Below are 15,846 nucleotides of genomic sequence, written 5' to 3'. Positions count from 1 at the left end.
GGGCCGGGCGGGAAGTGGCGCGGCCTGGGCGGTCCCGGGAGGGGGCGCCTCGTCCCGCCCCCGCCGTGCGGCGGGGTCCCGCCGTGCGGGGGTTGCCCCGCGCTCGGGTTCGCCCGGAGTGGCTAGCTGTCCGTCCCGCGGGCGCACGGGTGCTGGGTTTGCGTGGTCGCTGTGGTGCACGCACGCTCTCCGTGTTTCCTCGTGAACGGTGCGTGGCCGAGGCCGTGGAAGCATTGTAGAGACCGGAGGTTGTGAGGGTGCTGTTGCGTTGTCAGTTTAAGTGACCTTGGCTCTTTTTTTTTTTTTTTTTTTAAGTTTGGTGTAGTGTCTTGGGGACAGAACAAACAAAAATTGTGCACCCCAGCGTCAGGCGGGTGAGGAGCTGGTGTGGGGTGTCAGCGTCAGTGCAGGCCAGTGGTCCACTCGCTCCGGTCGGTTCTGTCCGTTCCTGCAAGTTCTGCAGGACCCGCTGACCGTGTCTAGGTCGCCTGCTGGATTGCTAGGCGATGAGAGTGCACCCCTTGGCAGGTTTGCTCTGCCATGTGCCCCCTTGCTTGCTGCCCACTGGTGTGCATGTGTAACCCGTAATCACCTACAGAATCTTAATGCCATGGATTTGGACGCTACAGTTGGAAAATTAGGAACAGTGCCAGGACCTGTGCCACGTGGTCACTACTCCATATCTCATGTAACCTTCGGGGATAACTTTCCCTTAAAGCCCAGGTGCTCAAAAACTGTTTGAAATGCAGGAATTTGATTTGAATGCATCCACGTGTGGGGTCTGTCTGTGCAGTACCGGATTCCACTTTGGTAAAATCGGGTGTTGGCAGTACAAAATGACTCATAGGGAAAATCAGTATGTTTTTCAAGTTGAGAGGACGGCTTCGAAAATCCATAGAACTGCAATTAGTCCCTTGATTGAGGTATTCAGTAGTTTCCCAAATGCCCAGAGAACAAGTTGTGCCAGGACATTGGAAAAAAACGGTAAATGCTGGCAAAGCCTTCATGGCTGTTTTTTTAAAAACAGGTCCCTCTTTCCATATTTCGTTTCTAAGAGACATTCCTGACTAAAGGTAAACAAATGACACGATGGAATACAAAGACCAATTTTTCAGTGTTGATGAGTCCTGCCTGATATTATTGGGCATTAATGTCGTGAATGTCAGTGCCACATTATCTCCATGGTAGGCAGTTGTGAAAGATTTGTGTGCCTAGTTTGTTTCAGTTTGCCTTTAAATGTCTTAAACACATGTTTACTGTGGAGTCTAGTACTTTGAACATTAAGAAATTAAGTTCTGATCCGACTTAATCACGTAGTTTTGGCTTTCTTAATCGATTAAGGATTTGCATAGGCATAGCCATTGCAGTTAACATCGCTTCTGAGAATGATGGTGGCGTCAGCCAGTTTGCATCTTGAGAGAACAGAAGCCCTTGAGGGGACTGGGGAGAGTGAGGAAGGTGCCTGGAGCTGTGTCTGAGTGCTTGGAGCGGTGTCTGATTGTGGTTCAAGCATGTTGGAGTCTAACCTGTCAGCTGGTACGGGTGGCCCATCTTGGAAAGAGGAAGACTGAGAATTCTGCCTTGGTTCCTGTGGCTACAGACAGGGGAGGGGATGGGTTGAGTTGTCATCATAGGAAGGAATCAAAGAAGAGGAAGATGCGCACCTTCCCTTGGAGTTAGTTCGTCCTTCCTCTCGCTGATCCTAGTCACCACGGACATCCTCGGGCTCTTGTGCAGCTCTGGTGCTTGTGGGCAGTCACAGGTGGAGAGAGGGGAGGGGAGGGGCAGAGCAGAAGGGTGTTCAGACAGGGCATTGTTAGCCTTCCGCTTAGGAAGGATTGACTGTGTTTAAAAATCTCTTACATGTTACTTGTATCAAGAAATGGGGAGAATATCCCCGTATTGTGCTTTATAAACAGGGAAACCAATTTAGAATGTCGCGTATTACAGGACATGAAAAATGACTGCCACTATTTCTTTGTGTTTGGAAAGCCACAGTGACAGCACCGGCTCCTGTCCCGCCCCCGTCCCCCAATTCCTCACTTCAAAACTTGGCCCCTGTGGAGCCCTTGGGGCTGCCAGAATGCAGAGACTTGTGTCTCATTGCCCTTTCCCCAGGCCTGCCTGGAGCCTGGCACAGGGAAGTTTTCGGGGCACTCCGCAGATTGGACTCCTCTTGCCCCTCTGCTGTAGTGCAGAGCCCTGCGGTCTGCAGCCCACAGTGCGCTCTCTGAATGCAGACGGTTTCTACCACACTCTGGCGTTTGCTTCATTTTTTAGAGTAGTTTTTTTAAATTAATCCTTAAAAATCTATTTATTTATTTAGAAGGTAAGGAAATAGAGAGGCTGACAGAGCTACCTAAATGGGCCAGGCTGGGGGCCGGAAGCTCGCTCCGGGTCTCGCGTGGATGGCAGGAACCCAACGACTGTGACATCGGGGTGCACGTCAGCAGGAAGCTGGAAACATAAGCAGAGCTGGGTGGGAGACCCAGGAGTTCCGTTAGGGGGTGGTCCTAACCATGAGGCCCAACACCTGTCACCTCTTTGGCACTTAACCTTTTTATAACCTTACAGTGTTTCACAGGTTGTTTCCCACCCAAGATCCCAGCTCCTCAGGGCCAGGGAGCATACATTTCTCTTTTTGAGTGGGTCTTGGTATCCAGGATATTAATGCAGAGTAGGTTTGTTTGTACCTGTTGAGCAAACATGAGGTCCATGAGGGAACATCAGACGCCATTGAGGGTGGTGGGTGATATGTAGGACCAAGCTGTGGGGCCCATTTGAGAGTACAAGAATGTGGAGCTAAATAGAGTAATAATTGACGTTTGGACAGTTCTCGGATTGTGCCTGACACTGTAGCACGTGGATTTATTTGAATCTCACAAGGATCCTTTGAAGTGGATGGAGTTATTAACCGCTTTTCAAATGGACGCACAGCAGATTTAAGTTTCTTGCTCAAGGTTCATGATGCAGTAGTAATAGGCAGTCTGGCTGCAGAGTCAGGAGGTCTCCGTGGGGGACTTTTACCTGTCCTTTGAAGGGAGACCCAGAGTTGACACTTTTTTTTTTGCAGCTATAAAAGATGCTCTTTTTTAAAAAAAGGTCAAAGGCGTGTGAAAGATTGCAGGAACTCCAGGCTACAGGAGCGATGCTGACTTTTCAAGATAGAAGAAGCTTGATAATGAAATGGTCCAGAGGACACTGTCTATTGAAAGGACAAGCAAGAGGAGAGAGACTGGATTTTGAATCTCAAAGCTGAGTGTGAGGATTCTGATTCTTTGTACCTGTTGAATTCCAGGCCAGTGATTCACCAGGACACAGGGCACTGAAAGTTACGAATGTAGTGGCAGAAACCTAGTGACAAAGTGACACTGCGCCATGCTCTGTAGCATGCTGCCTTTCTTTTTTGCACACTTCCTAGAAGTAAAACCCTCATGGTAATAACTTGCCAGGCCCGGGCGTCACAGAAGGTGTCCTGCACACTTCTGTTTGCTTGCCCTTCTGTGGAATCCTGATCCACTTTTTCAGCTTGTGTTGAGCAGTAGAGCATACTGTTGCAGTCAGGAAGCCTCAGCAAACCAACTACCTTTTTTTTGGTGGAAAAGAAAAATGTAAAGCTGTGTTATGGATTTTGATGACAGATCTGGAATAAAGTCAGTTTGAAGCCATCTGGACTTAGACAAGGGCCTGCAAAGCAAATCCAGCAAGATGAAGAAAGCCGTGATTCCCTGAGAACCCAGTTATGTGTCCCTCTTGTCAGGAGCTGACCTTAGTGTTGTGGGGGCATCGGGCGTCCACAGAGTCACTGAATCTGAATGATGCCGCAGACAGGGGACTGTATACCTCGCCACTCGGCTGCTGTGCAGGAAGTCAGAGGAGGAAGTGCCCCTGAACGAAGCCTGGTCAGCAGCCAGGGAGGACACGCACTCTGCAGGTATGGCATTCTGTGTCTCAGACCCGTTCCCCCGGGAAGGAAGGCCTGCCTTTTTTGTCTTGGGGGTGGGGGTAGAAGCTTCACGTATTCTGGGCTGGCCTGCATAGAGGCAAGTTACAAAGTGTGAATGTTGCCCTGTAACTTGTGATCCACTCAGATATCTGGGAAGTGACTTGCAGAATTTGAATGGACACAATCTGTACTGCAGTGTGCATCCAGTTGTGTTTGTTAGCCTTCATCTTAGTTTCAAGCTCCTCCCCAAACAGGGAGCTTTTAGAGGCAAGAGAAAAGAGATGATGTGCTGATTGGTTCATTTTAAGCCTGTCAAGCTGGGATGCCTTAGTGAGATCTCTGCCACCCCAAGCAGGTATTGTGTGGCTGCAGAGCCGGATCCCGACAGGAGACAGTTCTTCAGCCAGGAGCCTACGCAGAACGACCCAGGGTTTTGTTAGAATAAAGTGCCATGTCTTCACCTAACCTCAGAGAGGTGGATTGCGTAGCCCTGGAGCAGGGCCTGGGCATCTGTGTTTTAAACCATGCTCAAGCCATTGTGCTGCCCCTTTGCCTCGTTAAGAATTCTGTAGATAAGAAAATCAGGCAGAGCGAACTGGCGCCCAGAACTGGTTCGGTGGCACCAAGTTTTTTATCACCAGGTGAAACACAGTTTCAGAATTCTGTGGCTGGGAGTTTTCCAACTGACCGAGCCAGGCACTGATTTTACAGCCATGCAGCTTCGTACTGTTTCCAAGCAAGATACAAATGCAAGTCTGTGTGCTATTCTGGCCATGGTAGAACATTGAAAAGCCAGTCGCCAGGTTCTCTGGATAATTTTAACAGGTGCTGTTTCTGAATTTCAGAAACTATTGATGACTTGCCATATTTTGATGTATAGTCTGTGAGGGATTTCTTTGTAGTTTTGGAAAGCATCTATTTAAAGCTAAAATGAAACATTAAAATTTCTCATTGAATTACTTTTCAGTCTTAGCTAAAAGATTGTGTGAGAATTTGTACTGCATTGTTAGAGCTGTTTTTTTTTTTTAAATCTGGTTGATTTTGACTTTTTTTGTTTTTTAAGGTGCCTTACCTTGAAACAGCCCGGCTGGCCTGCATCACTTGCCATCGAATGAGAGAGACGACGCCAGTATCTGCCTGTGCTCGCCGGAGAGCAGCAGCCCAGGCTTACTCATTCCAGAAGTCTAGAGAGCCTGCGAGGGCAGCCGTTGCAGATGTCCACGGGGCTGTCCGGGCCTGCCAGCGGACCGTGCGGCCAGATGACTCAGCAGGAAGTCCGTGGAAGGGTGGTGGAGACCGAGGAAAAGGCCCATCACAAGGAGGACCTGCGAGTGGATGAGACTGTAGCGCCTTTCTTTATGTGCTCCCTACGTGACCCTTGGGAACTGGCCCGCTTCTGTCTGTGTGGGGTGTTTTTGCAGTACTGCCCTGGCTGCTGACCTGCTCCGTGGAGAGAGAGGTGGTAGACAGAGGTGGAGGAGACGGTGGGGCCCCAGACTTGGACTTCCGATGAGTCCCTGCTTGGGGACGTGACGGCTGGGGAACGCGCTGGTGCCTGTTCACGTCCACTGCCTTGCCAGCGCTTGTTCTCCTTGGCCGCTCCCAACCTCCACATGGCTTTTGTCTTGAATGGCTTTTGTTGTTGTTTTTGTTTTCTTTTGGCACTGAAAGCTAATTACCCTATTTTTTTCCGTTGAAAAATAGAATTACAGGCAGGCGCTGTGGCTCACTAGGCTAATCCTCCGCCTGCGGCACCAGCACCCCGGGTTCTAGTCCTGGTTGGGGCGCCGGATTCTGTCCCGGTTGCCCCTCTTCCAGGCCAGCTCTCTGCTGTGGCCAGGGAGTGCAGTGGAGGATGGCCCAAGTGCTTGGGCCCTGCACCCCATGGGAGACCAGGAGAAGTATCTGGCTCCTGGCTTCGGATCAGCGCAGTGTGCCGGCCGTGGCAGCCATTTGGGGGTGAACCAACGGAAGGAAGACCTTTCTCTCTGTCTCTCTCTCTCATTGTCTAACTCTGCCTGTCAAAAAAAAAAAAAAAAAAAAAAGAATTATGTCTTCACAAACGGACCTGTGGTACAGTTGCTGTTCGGCCCTGGGTTATTTTCCAGGACCAAGAATGGGACAGTTTCCTTGCTTTCTGGCCTTGCTCCTCTCTGCTGTGCCTATGTTCTTGTTCAGTACTTGTTGCTGCTGCGTTTCCCTTTTGTTGTCGTTGCTCTCTTTTTGGGGCTCTTTTATTGTTTTGTTGTCAGTTACCTGGGGTAGCATGGGTAGACGAAAGGTATGGAAGACGCGCAGCATCTTTGAACTTCTGTGTTCGCAGTGTTGACGTGCACGCTGCCTTCTCCCCTTTCCCTTCTCGACAGGCAGTGAGAAGCAGGATCGCCCACGTGCTGGGCAGACAGACGTGGGTGAGGCTCGAAGTGCCGAGGTCCCCCGGGCGGGCCTGCACGTCTCCAGCGCTTGCTGGTTAGCGTGAGGGAACGTGTGACATAGGTGAATTCACTGTCCAGCTCGTTTTTTGTCTTACGTGTTCCGAGTCCGCTGACCTCACAGGTGACTTTTCTTGTGTAAATTGAGGCGTTTCCTCTTGTGAGTCGAGTTTTACTCAACAAGGAGAAACAACAGGGAAAGGTACAGATGTCCGTGAGCCGTTTGGATGCCTTCATGCTTCCCTCCCCACCAGGCCTGTTTTCCTCCGCTTCCTGCTCCCTCACCTTCCGCCCGCCCCAGACGTCTCCCTGTGACCTGGGCCCACGTTTACATCTTTTTCTCACCTGTCCAGAAGTTCTTGTTTGCTGTCTTTGTACTTTGCCAACTCCCTGCCTTTTCCGTGATTCACCCTCTTCTCTTTTTTAAGGTTGATTTATTGGGGGGGGGAGGGGCTGGGGATTGACCTTCCATCCATTGGTTCACTTCCCAGATGGCTGCAGCTGCACCGCTGGACCAGGAGCCAGGTTTCCCACATGAGTAGCAGGGGCCCAGGCACTTGAGCTGTCCTCTGCTGCTTTCCCAGGCGCATGTGCAGGGAGCTGGATTGGAAGCGGAGCAGCCGGGGCTTGAATGGGTGTTGAGAAGGGGGGGATGCCAGCAAGGCAGCAGCATGACCAGCTGTACCATAACACCACCCCAGCCTCCTGTGTTAAGTTCCTTGATCTCCACCTGCTGTGGGCTTGGGTGTGCCTCTGCCCGCTCAGTCCTTTGTTGTCCTTGTCGCTTCTACTCAGCACCTGGCCTCTCTGACCCGTCCTGTCCATCGTCATGGACAGCAGCAGCTGTCCACTGCCTCGCACCACCTGGCCTCCTCCTGTCTGTGTAGCTCTGACCTGTGGTTCCGTCCAGCCCCGTCCAGGTTCATGTTGGGTTCTTCCCACACTCTAGCCATTGTGCAGAGCTCCTTGAGCTCTCGCTGGTCTCCTTGTCCCCGGGTGATTAGGCGTTACCAGATGGATCTGCTGTAGAGCACAGAACCTTGCAGTGTATTTCCTGGGTAGCCAGGATGAATCGGTTATTATTAGCTCTTCTTGGAACATTGAACTTCCTGTGTTTTCTGCTTCTAAGAATCAGACTGGTATTCCAGAAGACCAGCCTCACTTTACATAGAATCCAGATAACCCTATGGTGCTGTCATCCTTTTTTTTTATTTGAAAGGCAGAGGCAGAGAGTTACAGAGAGAGAGAGAGAGAGGTCTTCCATGCACTGGCTCACTCCCCAAATGGCCACAATGGCTGGAGCTGTGCCAATCCGAAGCCAGGAGCCAGGAGGTTCTTCCCGGTCTCCCACGCGGGTGCAGGGGCCCAAGGACTTGGACCATCTTCTGCTTTCCCAGACCACAACAGAGAGCTAGATTGAAGTGGAGCAGCTGGGACTTAAACCCATGCCCATAAGGGATGCCGGCACCACAGGCGGCGACTTTACCCGCTACACCACAGCACTGGCCCCAGTGCTGTCATTCTGACTCTGCTCTGAAGAGCTGTGCCGTTCACACTCCCATGTCTTGGAAGATTAAGAAACATCCAAAGCAGGTTTGGGTGGAGGTGGGGGAGAAGGGCAGGAATAAAAAGGTGAGACCAGGAAAGGACCAAAACCGGACACTTTACTGTTCATAAGATAAACAGCCTCCCTAAAAGAATAAAAAGTGTAAGTCGTTCTGTGAACCTAGATCAACGTTGCATCATTTGTGTTTTTACATTTCCCTCTAAGCTCAGAGACCTTTAATGTTGAACAAAGCAGAGACTGGATCTTGTAAATATTCATTTTTTTTTGAGAGACTTGATGTCTCCTTAAATATTAACCTGTATCATTTTGTAATTATACTGCACCATTCTCAAAATTCTTGTGTGGGAAAGCACATCAGTTGTGTGGTCTTACCCCTCCGGACTCTGTAATTGTAATGGAAAGGCAGCTTTTGGCAAGACTTTATCTTGTGCTGCTGATTTACATTTTCTCTTAGGTTTTTTCCTTTATTCTTTTATGTGCGTGAAAGTGAAGCTATCCTGTAATTTAGTTTTATTAATGTTCCTAATGTGTATGAACTGCTGGAGCTAGGTAGACTGATGTGAGTGCAGTTCTGAAACTTAAAAGAGGAAAACCCACACACCACATATTGTGGCATTAAGACAGTCAGAATAGAGACCAGCATTGTGTTGTAGCAGGTTAAGCCACAGCCTGCAACACTGGCTTCCCATGGCGTCGCTGGTTTGTGTGCTCGCTGTGCCACTTCCAGTCCAGCTCCCTGCTAGGGGCCTGGGAAAAGCAGCAAAAGATGGCCCAGGTGCTTTTTGGGCCCCTGCCACCCACATGGGAGACCTGGAAGAAGCTGCTGGCTTACGGTAGGCTTAGCCCTGGCCGTTGTGGCCATCTGGGGAGTAAACCAGTGGATGAAAGATCTCTGTATCTCCCTTTCTCTGTTACTCTCTCTCTCTTTTTTTTTTTTTTAAATAAATAACCCTTCAAAACAAAACAAAAAAAGCTGTGTTCTTACAAACCATTACCATTTACAAAAAGGAAAGGGATAGTAAGAGCAGCCCTGCAAATGCGCTTCCTGTCTGATCTTCCCTTAGGTACAGTGCCATGTGGAAGCTGGGTATCTTGGAGCTGTAGGAACAGTGGTCCGGTCATGTTGCTGTGATATTCACCCACCAGTAGCTAGTGAAAAAAAAAAAAACAAATGGTCTCAAAGCCACAGCTTTAAGGCTACTTACGGGCAATTTAGCAGATGTGCTGTGCAGGCCTGACTTCTGGAACTATTGAGATAAACAAGGGAAGGCCACCCTGGAAGCTCCTGATCGAGCAGCTAATGTTGATAAAGTGGTTGATTGCAGTGCATGGTGGCAAATGCTACAATAGACACATGGAGCAGCTGTTATAGAAACAGACTAATAAGAAGCGCCAGCACAGTGAGAAACCTAAAAAGATCAGATATGTAATAATGTATAGATACATTAGGTGTGTGTGTGTGTGTGTGAATCCTGACATAAACCTGTCTGTCCCGTGTTACTTGTGTGAGTTGAGCAAGTGACCAAGTATTCAGCCTCAGTTTGTCCATCTGTGAACTGTTGACATTTAGTAGTGTTGATCTATGGGTAAGTGAGATAGCCGACGTGAGATGCCAGTGTGATCTCTTACTCAAGTGTTTAGAATTTGGAGAGCAAAGCAGCTGGTGGAAAACACAGGAAAAAATGCCTTCCGGGAGCTGTATTCGTTGCAGACGTGATATGGCTGCTCAGAATGTTTGGAATTCCCACATTAAATTTCCTTTTTATTTATTTATTTATTTTTAAAGATCTACTTATTTGAAAGGCAGAGTTACAGAGAGAGAGAGGGAAGACAAAGAGAGGACGAGAGAGAAAGGTCTTCTGCTGGTTCACTCCCCAAATGGCCGCAGCGGCCAGGGTTGGGCCAGGCCGAAGCCAGGAGCCAGGAGCTTCATCCAGGTCTCCCCATGGGTGGCAGACATCCAAGCACTTGGGCCACCCTCTGCTGCTTTTCCAGGCTCATTAGCAGGGAGCTGGATCAGAAGTGGAGCAGCCGGGACACAAATCAGTGCCCATATAGGATGCTGGTGTGGAAGGTGGCAGCTTTACCCCCTATGCCACAGCAACAGTCCCATTTTTATGGTTTTTAAGAAAACCACCCATATTATGCGATAGTTTCTCTCTCTTTCTTTTCAGTCAAAAGTTTATTTAGCTGAATCTGCTTACCAGATGTCTTTCTCAGTGAGTCTGTGTCTTCCCGTAAATCAGATCCATTCTCAAAGAACTTAAATGTTTGAAACAATTCAGCGTATTTGAGAAAAATGTACCACAGACTGTCAGTCTTTTCAGTAAGAAGAATGTCATCTCTCCTGACCACTTTCAGGAAAATTAGAGTAACTTTTGGATAATATTAGAAAATCTGTCAGTCTGAATGGTTGTCATCGCAAACTGAGTTATATATACTGACCTGAGGATATTTCCTGTATTATATGTATGTGAGACTTGAGCCAAGTTAGCTTTTTTGGTTGTTATTTTAAAAGATGCTGTTTAGATGAACCTCCCTTAACAGAATCAATCGGAATAATCTGCATTTTAAGAAATTTATTTGAGGGGGCCAGCACTATGGCGTAGTAGGCTAAGCCTCCTCCTGCAGTGCCGTCATCCCATATGGGTGCCGGTTCTAGTCCCGGCTGCTCTTCCAATCCAGCTCTCTGCTATGGCCTAGAATAGCAGTAGAAGATGGCCCAAGTGCTTGGGCCCCTGTACCTCTGTGGGAGACCTGGAAGAAGCTCCTGGCTCCAGGCTTTGTGTTGGCACAACCCTGACCATTGTAGCCATCTGGGGAATGAATCAGTGGATGGAAGACCTTTCTCTCTGTCTCTCCCTCTCTGTCTATAACAGAAATAGAGTGTTCATCTTCTGATCTAGTCCTCAGATGTCCACAACGGACTGGACCGCGGCCAAAACCAGGACCCAGGAATTCAGTTGTGTCTCCCATCACTGCCACCTCTGAGAGTCCCCATTAGCAAAACGCTGGGATCAGAAGCTGCAGCCTGGTATTGGACCCAGGTACTCCAGTGTAGTGAGCAGTGCGCCTCCCAGCAGTCTGCCCTTTTGGGGTGGAAATGGGCACAGCGATCCACTGTGACTTTGCCTCTGGTCGATTGCCTTCCTCTGTTCCCACAGCTTTGAAATACGGGCCTTAGACCTAGTCAGTGGGATAAAATCAAGTGGGATGAATTTTTCACTTGGAACAAACTCCTTCTGACCTGCATTGTTTGGCTTTGTGAGAAGTCACCAATTCCTCATGTGATCAGACTTGTCTGTTATATTGTGATTCTCTGTGGTAGAAGCATTGTAACTGGGTAATTCTAAAATCCTAGTATAATTGGCCCTCCGTATCAACCAGCCTCAGTCAAAAGTATTGAAAAATAAAATTGGGTCTGTACTAAATATCTACAGACTGTTTTTTCTTGTCATTACCTCCTAGACAATACAGTGCACCAACGATTTACCTTGTACGAGTAGCCTAGAGATTATCCAAAGTGGAAGTGTGTGTGTGTGCGCACGTGTGTGAGTGTGTGCTACACGAACCCTACCCCATCTGCATCTGAGAACTGCGGTACCCTCGGGCACCCTGGAACCCATCTCCTGTGGGTGCCAAGGGACAATACTGTTGAGCCAGAGCTTCCGGCCCAAGAGTTTGATAAAGTTCGGAATCTGTGTCTTGTCTTTTCAAAAAGGCATTGGTTTTTTGTTTGTTCGTTCGTTCGTTCGTTTTTTTTTTTTTTTTTTTTTTTTTTTTTTTTTGTAATCAAGAGATTTGAGTCAGTCGAGTGTGTTTTAGGGCCGGGGTAATTCTGCACTGACATTCATGATAGGGCAACTGTATTCCCGTAGAAAGGAAGTGCGAGGCATTCATATTCCGGGGCACAGTGTACACTGGTCATGGCTGGGGAAGTGGCTTCCTTTGGTGCTCTCCGCAGACTCTCGGTGTTCTGAGGCCTGTGAACAGCAGTGTGGGTGATCGCCACGGTGAGCGTCCCGTTGGCAGAAGTGTTCGGGAAACTGCCGTGTGAGTGTCGCCGAACGGGCAGAGGGGCAGGTCTTACGTCCTCCATTGCTCCATCGCGTTCCTTGAGAAGCTAAGGTTTTCCTGATTCCTTCTTTTCTGGGAATTCTGTTGATATTGTTAACAGAAGTGATTGTGACAGAATCTCAGTAGGTCCAAGTCTTGACATGACTAATTTTTTGTTAAGGGAAAGTACAAATTGTTTTATTTTAATATCATTCTTATTTATTTACTTAAAAGAGCAAAAGAGTGAGGGAGAGACGGACGTCATCTGTCCACTGATTCATTCCCCCAGTGGCTACACACAGCCAGGGATGGGCCACGTTGAAGTCAGAGGCCGGAGCTCCATCCGGGTCTCACGCACAATGGCGAAGGGCGGTCATCCGCCACCTTTCCAGGCGCCTTCCCAGGAAGCTGTAAAGGAAGCAGAGCAGCTGGGACAGAACTGGAGGTCTGCACAGGATGTTGGCTTCTCAGGGGGCGGCTTCACCTGCCACGCCACGGTGCGGGCCCCTAGTCGTCGTCGTAGTTCAGTGTGATGAAGCGTATCTTAGGTAATACGCATTCGTGCAATATGTGTTTTCACAGGTAAAAGTAGAAGAGTTCTGCAGATTAATAGGTTTGTTGTATTACATTTTTAGAATGAGATCGAGGGAGGTAGGCGGCTGCAAAGAGCCATGCAATAGTAAGCCGTGACACTAGGATTTTAGTTCAAGCCTGATTCAGTCCCATGCTTGCTGCAACTATTTTCAGTATTGCCTTTTAAAATATTTCCCACTAAAAAGGTAAAATTCTCCTGTTTTGTAAGTGCAGGGCATTTTCAACTAAGAAAAATATTATATCCATCCTATGCTGTACACTTATTTTCCCCCAAAATAAAATAACTTTGTTCCTGGTTATAGAATTAATGAGGCTCAGCGTCAACAGTAATCGATGCTTAGTGAGAAACAAAGTCAGATGATTTATAAAAGTATAAAGAAGAGAGGTAAAAATCACAAGTAATTCTACAACCTGGAAGATAACATTTTGGAAACTATGTTTTCCTGACTCTTTGGTTTATAAGAACATTTACATTTATTTTAATTTCAGCAATTTCACTGTATTTGAAAGGCAGACAGAAATCTCTCCTTCCCAGGTTCCCTCCCAAATGCCTGTCAAAGCTGGGTCTGGGCCAGGCGGAAGCCAGGAGCCCAGAACTCGGCCTAGGTCTTCCACGTTGGTGGCAGAGACCCACGTGCTGGCAGTCGTCTGATGTACAAGATGGCGTGTACATTAGCAGGAAAGTGGAAATGCAGCTGGGACTCGAACCCAGGCACTCCGATGTGGGATACAGGTGTCCCAAGTAGTATATTCACCATTGCAACCCAACACCCAGCCCACATTTAAAAAAAAATAAGCCTTTAGGTGAGTTTTGGATTTGCAGAAAAGTTGCAAAGACAGTATTGAGCTCCTGTATCAGTACATCCAGCACCCGCATTGTGAACGTTTCCCTTCAGTGGCCCACATGTGTTCAGCTGAATGCGCCGGCACTGAGGTGTCATAGAACCTGGACTTTGCTCTGGTCCCCTGAGTCTTTACCCACGTCCTCCTCTGTGCCGGAATGCCATCCGGGACAGCACCCTGTGGTGAGCCGCCGGGTCTCCTTCAGCCCCTGTTGGCTGTGATGGCTTCTTCCACGTCCCTTCGTTTTCTGTGGCCTTGCAGTTTTGAGGTGTACCAGTCAGGTCTTTTGTAGACTGTTCCTCGACTGAAACTTGGCTGTGTTTTCTCACGGTCAGCCTGTGGGGTTAGGAGCGTGGGGCAGCGAGATGGCAGCGGTGGCGCACCATCTCGCCGCGTTGTTTCAAAGGCACGCGCTGTCCCCATGATTTAGCACGGTTGACGGTGACCTTGGTCCCCTGGCCGGGTGGTGTCTGTCAGGCTTCCCGTGGCTGTGCACTTGTAGGGAGAGGGGACTTGCACTCCACCTCCTGGAAGGCAGTGTCTTGTTCATTCCTGGGAATTCAGCACAGGAGATTTGTCTGTCTGCCCCCCGAGTTATTCATCGGGTCATTTGTATCAGTGTGGACTAATGGATAGCTGTATTTGAGTTACAGTCCACTGCTGCTTTAATTAATGCTCAGTGTGCTCCAGCAATGGCCCTTGGGATTTCTCAGCTGCGGTGCTCCTATCCCTGTGGGTTTGTATCTCTGTTTTTTAAAACAGCTGCCTGGTGTTCCCCTATAAAAGTGTGCCATAATGGACTTAACCAAGCCCTCGCTGGTGGTAACTTTGGTACCAGATCTTTTTTTCTTGCTTTCTTGCTTTCTTGCTTTTCACTGCTGGAAACAGTACTGTGATAATCCATGCTCAGAAGATGTGTTTACTAAAATCTAGGACAGTTTTCTGCACAGAAAGTTCTGCTCGTGGTCCCTTTTATGTGACTGGTGACTGAAAGATCCTTAGCAGGTGAGTGAGCAGTGAGTGCTGTCACTTTCCCGTGGGACGTAAGGGTGTTTCCGTCCTCCCCCCGCCCCCCCAGGTGCTTCCCTTGCTGTTTCTCTACCCTGATCAGGGTGGTCTCCCCGCGAGCTGCTGAGATCACGGCTCACTGAGACACCTGTGCCAGCTCAGCGTAGGAAATGCACAAGAAGACGAATTTAAACTCGGTTCCAAAAAGACAAGACAGTGGATTTGGAATACAAGCGGCAGACCCGGAAGTGACTAGAAAAGTCGGGATGCCGTTGAGAAGTAGGAAGTGGCTGCTGCAGCTGGGGTGAACCTGCCGGCTGAGTGCCGGGAGCTTGGTGCCATGGGTGCGTTTCAGAGCCTGCACGAGGGTGTGACACACAGCTGTTTATGTGGGGAAACTTCAAACATGAGACTACTTCAGAAGTTTATTTGGGTGCAGGAAGATTTTGAGATCCCTGTATTTTCTTTTTTTTTTTTTTTTTTTTTTTTTTTTTTTTTTTTTTTTTGACAGGCAGAGTGGACAGTGAGAGAGAGAGACAGAGAGAGAAAGGTCTTCCTTTGCCGTTGGTTCACCCTCCAATGGCCGCCGCTGCAGCCGGCGCACCGCGCTGATCCTGGCAGGAGCCAGGAGCCAGGTGCTTTTCCTGGTCTCCCATGGGGTGCAGGGCCCAAGCACCTGGGCCATCCTCCACTGCACTCCCTGGCCATAGCAGAGAGCTGGCCTGGAAGAGGGGCAACCGGGACAGAATCCGGCGCCCCAACCGGGACTAGAACCCGGTGTGCCGGCGCCGCAAGGTGGAGGATTAGCCTATTGAGCCACGGCGCCGGCTAGATCCCTGTATTTTCATAATACAGCTTTCATGAACTTGTTGAAGACTCCCCATATGCATAGATGTCAGAATTTTTTTGCACCAAAATAAAGTGACCTTTCAGTTCCATTTTCCCCAGACTTGCCGAAGTCCCCTCATTGCACGGAATTCGAATGAGCCCTTGTGTCCTTGTCACCCAGCTGTGTCTCAGCCTGTGACCAGTCTTACCTAACACTCCCACACCCTCCCCACCACGCTCCCCAGCCAGGATTGTGAAGCGAACCCCAGATTCACAGTCTCTCCACCGGAAACCATACCAGTGTATTCCAGAAGGAAAACATTTTTCAGAGCTTGACCACGTTACCGTTAGCATACCTCAAAAACACTTCTCTTCGAAGGATATCTAGTTATGGAAACTTCCCAAACTTGTATTCACCGTGGTTAGAATCTGGTTTTACTGAAGATAACAGTTCCTTGGGCAGAATCCTCCCAGGGTTAAAGAGTCTTTCCACCAGACAGAATGGCCCGGCTCACGGCTTCCATCAAAATTTGCTGTCTGAAGCTCTTAAATTATCCTCGTAAGCAAGCTCC

The 15,846-nt window shown here is 48.9% G+C and overlaps 1 protein-coding gene across 2 annotated transcripts in view; it reads left to right on the top strand.

Annotated features, from left to right (window-relative positions):
- The window catches only part of SLC20A2 (solute carrier family 20 member 2), a 102,946-nt gene that overhangs the window by 413 nt on the left and 86,687 nt on the right, over window positions 1-15,846 (top strand). The gene's annotated exons all lie outside the window — the stretch shown is intronic.

Source organism: Oryctolagus cuniculus, chromosome 2 (assembly GCF_964237555.1).
Source record: "Oryctolagus cuniculus chromosome 2, mOryCun1.1, whole genome shotgun sequence".
Taxonomy (NCBI): domain Eukaryota; kingdom Metazoa; phylum Chordata; class Mammalia; order Lagomorpha; family Leporidae; genus Oryctolagus; species Oryctolagus cuniculus.
This window is presented reverse-complemented; position numbering and strand designations above follow the sequence as displayed.